Source organism: Sceloporus occidentalis, unplaced genomic scaffold (assembly GCF_023333645.1).
Source record: "Sceloporus occidentalis isolate IW3139 unplaced genomic scaffold, rSceOcc1.0.p SCAF_3, whole genome shotgun sequence".
Lineage (NCBI taxonomy): Eukaryota > Metazoa > Chordata > Lepidosauria > Squamata > Phrynosomatidae > Sceloporus > Sceloporus occidentalis.
The window spans coordinates 18,724,523-18,738,811 of NW_028316983.1; positions in this window are offsets into that span (position 1 = coordinate 18,724,523).

Consider the following 14,289-nt stretch of genomic DNA (forward strand, 5'->3'; position numbering starts at 1 on the left):
ACCAGCTGCCAGTGGATAGGGCCACCATCCTCCTCAATCTTTTTTTTTTAATTGTTATTTTTAACTTTTCCACATAGAACAAAACATTTCACACATTACAAATTTGACAGTAGATCACCCCCATACACAAACGTCATTATTAAAACTACATATAAAAGAAGTTGAGCTTCCTAATACTACTTGAGGCTTGTTCTGAAGTTTTCTTCCATCTTGTTTTATCTTGAAGTGTTCTCCTTCTTAGTTCCTTCACCTGGATCTGTCCTTATGTTGTGTTGAATCCAAAAAATTTTCATTGTTAATATACTTCACTTTACCTAGTAATATACATCTATAGAGTAGCTCTATACCGCATACCATCCTTCCTATACATAACATTCTGCCATCAAGAATTTAAAATATTTTAGTAAAAGAGAGTTTTATGTAACCAAGATTAGGCGCTGTTATATAATTCAAATCCATTTATGTCAACCTTGAGGGGAAGTCCCATCAGGGAGGAAGGCAATGAAAAGGTGCCTTGCTGCTGTCTCTGGCCACAAGGAAGGTCTGTCTTGTCTGATTCAACTGAGGAGTGGCAGGGTATTTAATGTGAGAGCCATCACAGCAATCAGTGGTTTGAAGGAGTCATTTAGTAAACATGTCCTCTTTTTTGCTTTGCAAAATATGCCAATCCTGTTATCGTCATGGAAGTACCCTTTCACTCCAATGCTGAACATGTGTTTGGGTCAGGCATTGCAGACTGTACTTCAAGGTTAATGATCTCATATTGATCCTATATGAATGATGTTATGTGTTGTTCGTCTTCAAGTGGTTTCTGATTTTCTTAGCAAGTTTCTTCAGAGGGCATTTGCCATTGCCATCCTCTGAGGCTGAGAGAATGTGACTTGCCCAAGGTCAAACAGAGAATTTTGTGGCTGAACAGGAATTTGAACCCTGGTCTCCAGAATCATAGTCCATCACTCAAACTACTACACCATGCTGGCTGGCTGCAGTGAATGGTACAGAAATCTAAATGCTACCCTTTCCTTCATATACACGTTTGCTACAGATTTGTAACCCACTTTGAGTCCCAGTCTGGGACAAAGGAGGGATATAAATAATGGGCTGTGTGTGTGTGTGTGTGTGTGCGTGTGCGTGCGCGTGCGCGCGTGCTTTCAGTTGCTGGTCAACGTACAACCCCATGAATTTCATAGGATTTTCTTAGGCAAGGAATACTCAAAAGGTGATTTTGTCAGTTCCTTCCAGTGAAATATATCTATAACCCAGATGACCTGAAGGTGCACACACAGTCACACATACACACACATGAATGGATGCTCTATGGGGTGCTTTATTTATTTGTTTGTTTGCGTGGAGGAGCACTCTAATCCCATGTAACCTCCCATCTGCATTCTGCACTGTTGCAGCCTTGGGAACAGATTTACCAGGTTATAATCTCAGTGAGAGCTAGATACATTAAACTGCTGGTTTGAATAGCAAAACATATAACTTTGTTGTGATAACATAACTGATTGTTTGTGTATATATATATGTGTGTGTGTGTGTGTACACACACACACACACACAAAATTAACCAGAGGAATATGAAAATGCTATAATAGGATGTTTGTGCTTCCACCTTCGTCAGATCCATTTAATTTTACACCCACCGCTCTCTCTCTTGCTCTCTCTCTGTGTGTATGTGTGTAAGACTATATCACTTCCACTTTTTCTAACATTACTCTTTTTATGCTTTCTTGAAGATGATTTTTTTTACATATTTTGCTAAATTTTACTGCAACTGAACTGAAATTATATCCACGATCTATACTATTCCAGATTCTATAGATACTACTGTTTCCATTATACAGAGGATGTACGTTTTGTGTGTGTATATGTGCCTTCAAGTCACTTGTCAGCGTATGGTGACCCCATGAGTTTCATAGGGTTTACTTAGGTAAGGAATGCTCAGAGGTGGTTTTGCTAGTTCCTTCCTCTGAAATATAGCCTACAGCACCTGATAATCATTGGAGGTCTCCCATCCAAGTACTAACCAGGACTGACCTTGCTTAGTTCCCAAGATTGGATGGGATCTGTTGCCTTTAGGGTATTTAGGCTCTGTGTTTTACTTAACTCCTATTTAATGGTTACAAATCAGGGAAGAAAAGAAGTGGAAAATTTAATGCAGCTAACAGGGCTGAATGCATAGGGATTTAGGAATTTTTAAGAGCTTGCAACTGAAGCCCTCTGCCAGGATGGACATATCCATCTGTCCCAGTTTCCTTCTATTTATTTATTTTTTAAAAACTCTCAAATGTTTTCATATTTCAGATATGAAGAATTTTGTGAATGTCGATAAATTCAGATAAAAACCTGAAATGAAATTATCAGTCACACAGAAACAGACATTCTCAACTCTTCCTATATCTTTGAAAGGGTATACACACATATAAATTTGTTAGTTGTTTTGTTTTGTCTGCTGCTGAAATTAAGATGAAGTTGAGGAAAGGCTCATTAGAAGCAGATGATTAAGCAGAAAGGAAGCAGTCATTATTTAGTCGCAACAGAATACTGTTCATCATAATATGAATGTAACTTAGTATTTGTTTGTGCTCCTTAAGCAATTGTTTTCTGTCCTTGCTTATTTGGTCAGGTCCTCTCCCCCCATTTTTCCTTTCTATGGCTGCATCTGCACTGTAGAAATAATGCAGATCAACACTTTAACTGCCATGGCTCAATGCTATGGAATTCTGGGATTTGTAGTTTGCTGTGGCACCAGAGCTCTCTGACAGAGAAGGCTATATATTTCATAAAATCCCAGAATCCTATAGCATTGAGCTATGATAATTAAAAGGGTGTCAAACTACATTATTTCTTCAGTGCGGATTATACTTATGAATATTTTACAATAAGTGCAGTGTGTGTGTGTGTGTGTGTGTTATGCTAGTTTGCACAATTATTGCATGTTTAGAAACTGTTAGGATAATGCAAGAAAGATTAGTGATTTATTAGGTATCCACTGGAGTCCCCAGAATTGAAACCCTCCAAGAGCTTTCTTTTCCATGGTACAAATTTGTAATTTTTCTGTCACTTTGGCTGTAAAAGAAAGAAACAAAAAGTAATACCAGAAGGTTGGAATAAACAGGAAATATCTGGTGAGGTAGGAAATAAAGCAAAAAATTCAGCAGTTCATTCAAAGGACTTTGGCATGCTTTTTGCATGCTTTCCTTTTGAAAGAAAGGTCCAAAACACACTGCAGAAATAATTCAGTTTGAGACTCCTTTGACTGTCCTGGCTAAGTGCTAGGAAATCCTGGGAATAGTAGTTTATTCTGGCACCAGAGCTCTCTGACAGAGAAGATTAAATGTCTCACAAAACTATGGTTCCCACAGTTCTCTAGCATTGAGCCTGGGCAGTTAAAGCAGTCTCAAACTGGATTATTTCTGCAGTGTGTTTTAGACCAAAGTTGAGAAGACATAATACCTGAGCCTGTTTTTCACTAGTTTGTGGTCTTGCCTAGGCTGCAAACAGAGGGTGTATCTACACAGTAGAAATAATGCAATTTGTCACCACTTTAGCTGCCATGGCTCCATCTTACAGAATCCTGGGATGTGTACTTTTATGAGGCACCAACACTCTTTGGCAGAAAAGTCTAAAGACTTTATAAAACTACAAATTGCAGGATTTCATAGGATAGAGCTACAGCACTTAAAGTGGTGTCACATTGTATTATTTTTACAGTGTAGATGCACCCCTAGATGGAGATAAGAAAGGAAGCTGGTGTGGTAGAGGGGTATCTGTGACCCTTTCATAAGAAATGCCAAAAAAGAGAGTGTTGGCTCATTCCATTCCTAAAGGCATCCTATAATTCTGTGCACAACATAACTGCTGGGAAATGCATTCCCATAAGATCACACCATAGTCTATGTGGCAAAATTTAAGAATGAGAAAAAACAGACAAACAAGGAGGTGATGCAACAGTTTGCTTTTGCCTGAGCCTACTGGGAAGGACAGGATTCCATTTCCTCTTCTCTCTTCCCTGCTGAATTTATTGAGTGCAAACTACTTTTGCACTTTGAACTCAGTTGCAGCAATTGGAGTAAACTGAGGACAAAGGGGGAGGAAAAGAGAGAAAGCTGGACTTTTTAAAAACAACTAAAAATTCCCATTCTGGACAGTTGGAGAGTATGTCACTCCCATGTATAGGTTTCTTCAGCTGCCCCCAGACAGTGTTGTGAAAAGCTGCAGAGCCTGAAGATGCTTCCAGACAAGGTCTTTATCATGCTATTATCATGCCCACCATATTCATAGAAATTCAGTGGTGTGAATGTGTCTGGGTGAGGACTTCTTCCTCTTGTAACTCAACCAAACATGATTTTTCCAGTATTTACATGTCCCCCCCCTCCCCGAAGAAAAACCAATTCAGGAAAAAGAGACAAAATAGCTGACAGGGAATGATCATAGCTCTGGTCCAGACACTAAATTTGTGCAATTATAGCTCTATGATGCCTCCCACAGAACGCAAGCGACATAAACAGAATTATGAGAATGCAAGGGGAAAAGACCCTTGGTGGCTTAGATAAAATTAGTATAATATAAAATAAGATTGCATATTATGATTTTTTAAAAACTGAAGCAAAACTAACAAGCAAAACCAACAGCAGTTAAAACTAGCAGACAACCTCAATGAATTCACAAAAGAAGATGCTTAAATAAAATTGAAATGCAATTGTAATAAACTGCTGTAATTTGCTTAGGCTTTTTTTAAAAATAGATGCTACTGAACAAAGCAATGTGGCATGAAGGTTAACTTCTCTCCACTATAAAGTCTGAACCAAGGCTTGTAGAATCTGGTAGATTCTGTGCAGGTGCATTGAGACTGATTAAAAAGACCAGAAAGTGCAAAAAAGAGAGAGGAAATGCCTTTATTAATTTGCCAGCACAGTTCGTTCTATTGACTTCGGGAGTTCTGCTGACTGGGCATCTTGGCTTGGATGTGTGTGTGTCTGAAGAGATTGTGTGAGAAGCAGCTGACCACACAGTGCTTGTTGGGAAGGACCCATCCATGGAAAGTTCCTGAGTGCCACACAAGGTCCTGCTTCATGACGTATCCTTTTAGCAGCTGCAAATAATGACATTAACTTGCTGATCAGGTATCATGGATTCTCACACTCTTTCCCATTGGTCCACTGAGAGAGGCTGCAGTTTAATGAGAAAGCAGCAGTAAGCAATCGGGTAGCCCTCTTCGTGCCTCTCATGAAGGTGAAACAGAGGACTTCATTAATTTGTGTGCAATATGAACTCAGCAGCACAAGGGAGCTGCTGCAGTCACTGAACCACAGACCGCAGCTACAATTTCTGGGCCATTTCCCTGGCACCGTTCCTGTCTGCTTTCGTCTGGATGTCTTTGCCAAGAGTGTCAGGCAAACTGTTTACTTTCCTAAGCAGCTGTTCTTGCCACAGACAGGGAAGAAAGAACCATTCTGCACTCATCCCTTGGGTCTTCTCTGCACTGAAGGGTTAGGCCCAAACCAGAGACAGTATAGAAATCTCTTGAGATGTACATATTCAGGTAGGAATTCACTTGGGCAGTTATGAATGCATAATTATAATAGGTACAGTATATAGGTGATCCTAAGTTGATCTCATATATAAGTTGAAGGCAGGTTCGGGGGTCAAAACTATGGATTTTGATATGACCTGAGGATAAATTGAGGGTCAAACTTCGGGGCATGTAATGGATGATGCAAAGAACAAAGTAAAGAAAAATGATGCCCCACTAAGAAATTAAGGGGCCATTCAGACTACCTTTTACCCTGGATCAGGAACCGAATTATGCATATTCGCCCCAAATCTCCCACAAGCAAATCCGAGACTTCCACAACCGTTTCGGGGCAAATGCCCCTTAGCGTGGATCATTTGGAATCGGGGTAAAAGCTGTATCTTTTGAAAAAAAAACAGGTTCGGCGAATATGAACTTGCCCCCTTTCATGATCGGGGCAAGTTCAGGGGAGGAATTTAGGTCAGAGGGAGGGTAGAGGGCGGAACTAGAGAAAGGTTGCCAAGAGTGATGGAGGAGGAGGAAGGAGCCGGGGGGGGGGGAGAAGGGGGCCATGGAGGGCAATCTGGGTAACTGAGCAGGAGCAGGAGAAGAAGGAAGGAGCCAAAGGGTGCTGAGAGAAATGTTGATGGAGGAGGAGCAGCAGGAGGAGGAGGATGAAGGAGCCAGGGGGAAGAAGGGGGCCATGGAGGGCAATCTGGGTAACAAAGCAGGAGGAGGAGAAGGAAGGAGCAGGACAAAGGGTCAAGTTCAGGAGAGGGAATTAGGTTAGAGGGAGGGCACAGAATGGAACAAGCTTCCCTCTTGCACCAGGCAGCTTTCTCACTCTCTTTTTATTTTATTTTTTAAATTATTTTTGACAGACTATGCACATGTTTTTGATACAGGTAGATAGATATATAGATAGAATGTGTCTGTCTGCTGGTTCACTTTCCCTTTCATTTCCTTGCTTCCAGCAGCAAGGCACTTTGCAGGAGGCTTTTTTTCTTTGCAAATGCTACAATGCTAATGTTACAAACATTTCTCTTTGTAATTTGGCAAATTGATACAGAATGCTTTTGCTACTGTCTGTAAGGAATTCAGGGGTAGCTGAGGGAAAGCAAAGAATGCATGGCATCCTTTTCTGACATTCCGAGGTGAAGAATTTATTATTATTATTATTATTATTATTATTATTATTATTATTACATGTGTATGAGGCACTCTGGGGTGGCAAGGAGGGAGGATGCAGGATGCAGAGATGGCATTAGATTGCATTTTGGGGTTGGAAACTGGGCCAAGGGAAGATCCATAACCTGCAGTGACCCAAATACCCACAACACACACACACACACACAGGAGATTTTTAAATTTGACAAAATATGTGCATACTAGTGCCTGGCTTTTTAAAAAAAGGAGGAGGGAAGCACACTTCCGATTGCCCAATGGGTGCAGGAAACGTCACCTATGACGAAAGCGGAACTGAATTTGATTGACAGCAAAGGCGCCTTCATTTTAAACTGATTTCTCTGCAGGAGCTTAGAGGGCATTCAGGGTTAAAATACCCTGATTGAGGCAGTGGGCACTTGCTTCCAGAAGGATTCCGGGGGGGGGGGGGGGATCTTCCCAGTTCCATCCAGCACAAAAAGGTCAGTATGAATGGGGCCTAAGTCTTTTCCAACCAAACCAAAAACTATCTTTAAAGCAGTGCAAACTCCCCAACACAGCAATTTCCATGTTGCCAGAGAGCAGGGGAATAACCAAAGATGTGTTCAGCTCCTTTTCAAGAGGCTGGACATGCTGCCCTGTAGATGTTTGTGACAGCACCCCCAGCTGCTGGAAATAATATGGACATGACCCTGCTCATCCCTTTGTTGTCTGGTAACATGGAAATGGCTATCGTGGCAGGAGGCTGTAGGCTTTGGGAGAGACGTAGCTACATAGATGTAGGTTGTGGGAGAAGATTAGCTACATCAGGTATTATCATCTCCTGATGCAGAATCTCAATCAGTGGTGGTGGTGGTGCTTTACCTTCAAGTTGTTTCCAATGTATGGTGACCCTAAGGTGAACCTATGACAGGGGTTTCATGGCATTATTTGTCCAGAAGCGGGTTTGCTTTTCTCTAAAGCTGAGAGAGAGTGTGACCTGCCCAGGGTCACCCTTGGGGTTTTCCATGGCTGAGTGGTGATTCAAACTGTGGTCTCCAGAGTTGTAGTCCAACACTCAAACATTATACCATTCTGGCCCCCATTAGGACCATTTATAATTCCATAAAAGAATACAAGACTGCAAGTCCTCAATACCCTATTGGATGTTTTGACTCATTTCAGAGCAGCTGCAGAAAGTGGAAACCAGAAAATTTTACATTCAGACTTGATTTTTTTTTAAAAAAAAATCCTTTGTGTTAGTCACTTATTGCAGTAAACACATGACACAGATAGACAGACAACACACATTTTTATTGCATGTGATCTAGAATCTTGATTTTTCCTTTTTAAAAAAGCGGGGAAACTGTATTTTCATAGCTATGAAGGAATCCCAGATTCTTATCCAGTCTCTGTCTGGAACAAAGAAAAAGAATAGTGTCCATTCTAAATTCCTAGACAGCCCCTCAGTTTTCTCCATTAATCCCCTTTCCTGCTCTTCTCATTGCTGTAGCCTGTAGGAACAGCAATTAACGTCTGCTACAATTTCCTCATTATTATAATGACAGTTCTCAGCAAAATATATGAGAGGCATCAGCAGTGATGCCCAGATGCTGAAACCATACGATGCCACATGGAAAATCAGAGCGTGGTATAAAATCACCACTTTTATATGATGCAGCTGGATCTGCATAATGCCCTGGCAATTTATCAGTCTTTAGCATCTGGTCTTTCACTGTCAGTCTTTGATTTGTAGAATCCAATGTCTTCAATAATAATAATAACAACAACATAAGCCTGCTCCCTCCCCCATCCCAAGCAACAGAGACAAGGGAAGAGGATGCAGGCCAATTTTGTGTACATTGGGGACTCAAGCTGTATTTGTACAATATAATTCTAAGTTTATATGTTTATATTATATTCACTGCCATGGTTCAGCCTAAAGAATCTTAGAATATGTAATTTTATTAAGTACTGAGAATTCTGTGGTAAGGAGTTCTGGTCCATTCTGATGTATCTATAATCCAGATATCATGAATTCCAATCAACACCTTAGAATTAAATGTATTTAATCCACAGCTCCTCTCTTCTCAGGAGACTTTGGTATCTCTAAATTCTTCACCAAACTGCAGATTGCAGAATTCCTTAGGATGGCCTCAAGTCAACCAAAGTAGCATGAAAGCAACATGTTGTGTAGATAAACTTTAAGCCCTGCCCAACTCATCAGATATATATCAAAGTAATGAGGGCCAAAATTGGATGGGATTTCAAGAGATTTTACCTATGCAAATACATTCCAGGCCAAGAGATGGACTATTTTCATCAAACACCTTCACAATATCCTTCCCAAAGTGGCCAAAAACAGTATACCTGTACTACTGTATACTTGTAAACCACTAAAAATATGAACAACAACAGAGCTGGTGAGTGATTGCCTCAAGCTGTCCTTGTAGGCTCCTTAGAATTGCCAGTGTGGCCATTGTGTGAAGCAAGATGCTGGACTACTATAACAAGTGTGGGGAACTCTTTTTAAGTTCAGGACCCATTCAGTTTCAGAGACATTCTCAGGGACCACTTTCTAGTGTTAGGTGGAACCAAATGCAAAAGTACGAGACCAAAAAAGCTGGCATAGAGCTCCTCTGGACAGAGTAAATGTTGCAGGAGATTGTGGCATTTGTAGCTGTAGTTCTCCATTTTGTTGTCCAATGGCTGTAACTTTTTCTTCCCACATCCCAACTGGCTTTTTTTTTAAAAATCAAGACATATCAGATCAAAAAAATTCCCAGGTCACATGTGGCTCTATTGTTGTGGTTCATGAAGAGGTTTGTTAGGCCTTTTCCCAAATAATATTTATTGTGAGATAGGTTGCAGTGTTTGCATGTCAGGCAGCTTCAAGATGGATTCTTTTAACCTCATCTCCCTCTTTTCCCCCCATATCCTTTTATTTCCCCTTTGGATTACACCATCATAGGGCATCGGCACCTCAGTAAAATAATGAAAGAGCACTTCTCTATGGAAATGCTGTTTCACTGTTTCACTGATGCACAGAAGCACAGTGACTCTAAAGACTTCATGACACAAGGCTAAAAAGTGGAATTTTACCAGGATAACAGTGTCATTGATTAGTATTTATCACATGACACTGTGTCCATCCTGCTGCTGCCTTGCATTAATCACTGTAGTGTGTCTTTTAATTGATGGGCAAAACCCATCACTTAGGCCCTCAGGCTCACTGATATTCCATTACTGCCTTTGTGTGATAAGTCCCTTCTGCTGCAGTTCTGCTTCTCAGGCAGGCAGTCACATGGTGTGAGTGGGTATGTGAGTCTGCTCCTTTCTTCCTGCTCCCTTCCACTTTGCCATGATTGTGGCCGAAGCAGCTTCCCAAAGCAACCTTCTGTGTGCATATTCAGCTGGCTTCAGGAGGCAGTTAGTGGCCATGATCACTTGTGCTGGGCTTCTGTGTGAATGTGCACACAGCAACCCCATGCTTCAAGATCAGGGAGGAGGAGTGATCGTGACTACCAACACCTTCCCAGAGCCAAGATCGCTCATTCCCACCTTTTCTCTTGGATTATGGCAATCAACACTACAGAAAAAAGATCACCTGACTGTGGATCACTATGACAGGGGAAGAAATGATGCCAAACAAGTATTCTTCCATTCAGGGAGGCGTTACAAACCGCCGCTTTGCAGCGGTCTGCCAGCGCTGCTCTTTGCTCCGCGAGGGAGTCGCAGCATACAAACCGCGTGACTCCCTCGCGGAGCAAAAAAGAAGCTCCAAAATGGAGCTTCTTCCTGCGGCGCCATTATGACGTTGCGAGGCGCCCATGGCGCACCCGCGACATCATAACCGCCGCGACCCATCTGGACGCTATGCATCCAAGACGTAAACATGGCGGCAGCCGTGTGGAACGGCTGCTGCCATTTGTCACGGACTGAGTCCGTGATAGGGAAAGGGGCGTCTAGAAGAGACGCCCCTTTTTAAAAATGGGACGTCCTGAGGACGTCTGAAATGGCGGTCTATAACCCGCCTTAAACTAGTACAATTCTGGTGGGACAGCAGGCTGATGTGATAAAGTCCTAAGAAAAATTACAAAAAAATTAAAAAAAGTAGGAACAACCTCAACAAACCAGTTCTCCAGTTTAAATAACTTTCTAGTCAGGATCCAAGAAATCACTATGTCTGGCAATGAACAACCTTTAAAAAGGTTGACAGGAAAACAAGTGGATGTAGAAGCGACAACATCCAGCAATATTCATGAAAAACAAAGGAGCTGTGCTGTGAGAGTTTGCACTTCTTCAGATCTTCCTGAAAGGGCACTATATTTGAATTCAAGCTCTTATGACAGTAATTAAGCTTTATGGAAGGTATTTCAATCTTTGAGAATGAAAAATCACCATACAAAAGCTAGGAAAGCTCTGAATATTGGTGTCACAGGGAAGGCGATGTGGCCATCCAAGAAGCCCTGGATGCTGGATCTGGGTCCCAGGAAAGCCATATTCATCCACCAAAGATCGGAATTTTCCACTCAGGAATGCTATCTGGGTGTTTTGACCAGCTAGACAAATTCTTAAAGGCTCTCGGTGTACTCAGATAAAACACCACCACAGTTATTCCTGCATTGTATGGTATTTAACAATGATGAAAATATATTTCATAGAACTTTGGACAGTATTCCAATATTATATTGGTATGGTTCAAACAGACTGGAGCAAGAAGGCAAACTAGGAACCTTATTGTACATAATTTTTTTCTTCGTTATGGGCATAGGAAGGGGACACTCGGGTCTATGCGAGTCTGAGAAAAAATGCATTTTACCGCACCTCAAAGAAGTTTATCGCACTGGCCCTAAAATTGGCCCAGTGCGTTCTAAAATGTGCTCACGGGGGGGTGCACACAAAACAGGATGGGGCTAAGAACCCCATTTTACCACACACTGGAATGCCACCTTTGCCGCCAGGCATCCCAATTGCATCCCCGTTCCATTCCAGAGGGTGCCATTTCTGAGAACTGTTCTAAAGCATTCTCTGAAATGGCGCCCTTTGGAACGGAATGGGGACGCAATTGGAACACCCGGCGGCAAAGGCGGCATTCCAGTGTGCGGTAAAATGGGGTTCTTAGCCCCATCCCGTTCTGTGCGCATCTGCACGTGCACACATTTTAGAACACACTGGGCCCGTTTTAGGGCCAGTGTGATAAACTTCAAAGTGTCCTCAAAATGGCCCCATTCTGTCACCCAGTGCCAAGCCATTCCCATTCAGGACTGAGAAGTGTCCTTTGCTTCGGTCAGAAGACCGAAGGAGCCATTTTGAGGACACTTTGAGGTGCAGTAAAATGCGTTTTTTCTCAGACTCACATGGCCTCAAGCGTCAAGGGGAAAAAAGTATCTGATAAGGTCCTAGACTGCAGCCTATCAATGGGCCACCAACCATTTTCTGGTGGTCCATTGCTGGTTGTTAGTTTATTCACCAGCATGAGAGAAGTGACCAGTGGGGTCCCACAGGGCTCTGTCCTGGGCCCAGTGCTATTCAACATCTTTATCAATGACCTGGATGACAGAATTGGGAGCATACTTATCAAATTTGCAGATGACACCAAATTAGGGGGAATAGCTAATACCCCAGAGGACAGGATCAAGATTCAAAATGACCTGAATAGACTAGAAAGCTGGGCCAAAGCTAACAAAATGAAATTCAACACAGAGAAATGTAAGGTATTGCACTTAGGGCGGAAAAATAAAATGCACAGATATAGGATGGGTGACACCTGGCTGAATGAAACTACGTGTGAAAGGGATCTAGGAGTCCAAGTAGACCACAAGTTGAACATGAGTGAACAGTGCGATGTGGCAGCTAAAAAGGCCAATGCTATTTTAGGCTGCATCAATAAAAGTATAGTGTCTAGATCAAGAGAAGTAATAGTGCCACTGTATTCTGCTTTGGTCAGGCCCCACCTAGAATATTGTGTCCAGTTCTGGGCACCACAATTCAGAAAGGACATTGAGAAACTGGAGCGTGTCCAAAGGAGGGCGACAAAAATGGTGAAGGGTCTGGAAACCATGCCCTATGAGGAACGACTTAGGGAGCTGGGGATGTTTAGCCTGGAGAAAAGAAGGTTAAGAGGTGATATGATAGCCCTCTTTAAATATTTGAAAGGATGTCATATTGAAGAGGGAGCAAGCTTGTTTTCTGCTGCTCCAGAAAACAGGACCCGGAACAATGGATGCAAGCTACAGGAAAAGAGATTCCACCTGAACATTAGGAGGAACTTCCTGACAGTAAGGGCTGTTCGACAATGGAATGCATGTGGCCTGCCCAAGGTCACCGAGTGAGTTTCATCGCTGAGGGTGATAGAGTCTCCTTCCTTGGAGGTCTTTAAACAGAGGCTGGATGGCCATCTATCAGGGATGCTTTGATTTGGATTTCCTGCATGGCAGGGGGTTGGACTGGATGGCCCTAGTGGTCTCTTCCAACTCTACGATTCTATGATTCTATGATTCTATGTAATACATCTTACTTATGTCTTCATTCTCAGAAGATCCTGAACATGCTGTCTTGCTCCGTAAACTGTAAAATGCATGGATGGGTTGTGGAGATTCTCATAAAAGAAAAGTCTGCAATCTGCTCTCACTGGATTTAAATTCTGCAATAAAAAGAATGAAAATGTCAGCTCGCCATTCCGTCACACCTATGGGACTGGTACCATTCAGCTTATAACCACAAGGTGGCAACCTAAGAAATCTCTCTTTTCAGTTAAACGTGTATATATGAAGCCTTCAAAATTGAAAGATTTATACAGACAAATGTTTGAGCAATGAGAGGAATGTCCCCCATTGCAATGGAGACAAAACATTTCATCACTGACTTGAAATTGCAGTTAGTGTTGGCTTCTTGCAACACAACAAAAACATCTTCATCTCCTACTTCTGAAATGTTATTAGGTAGTATGTTAAAAAAAAAAACCAAACCCCAGCCGTTTTCCCCTTAAACTTTTATAAATACATTTTTCTTTCTAAACTTATTTTACCTTTAAGTATTTTCTCATAGTCTATAGCAACATCCTTTCAGTTGGCAGCTGCATTTGTGTCAACATAAGTAATTCAATTCTAAGACATAGCCATGTTAGTCTTAATCTGTATGTGAAGGGATATTGCAGAACCTTTGAGACTAAACGAGAGAAAGGAGCTCGCAGTGTAAGCTTTTTTAGACTGAGCATACATCTACACTGTAGAAATAATGCAGTTCGAAACCACTTTAGGTGCCATGGCTGCATCTTACAGAATCCTGGAATTTGTAGTTTTGTGAAACACCAGCACTCTTTGGCAGAAGAAGCTAAAGACCTTGTAAAACTATATTTCTCAAAACTCCATTGGGTGGATGTGTGTGTGTGTGTTGTGCCTTCATTTCCAATTTATGGTAACCCTAAGGTGAACCTGTCATGGGATTTTCTAGGCAAGATTTGTTCAGAGGAGGTTAGTCATTGCCTTCCCCTGAGGCTGAGAGCATGTGGCCTGCCCAAGGTCACCGAGTGAGTTTCATCGCTGAGCTGGGAATCGTACCCTGATCTCCAGAGTCATAATGACAAACTGAATGACAAACTGATTTCCAGAGTCAGAGTGACAAAC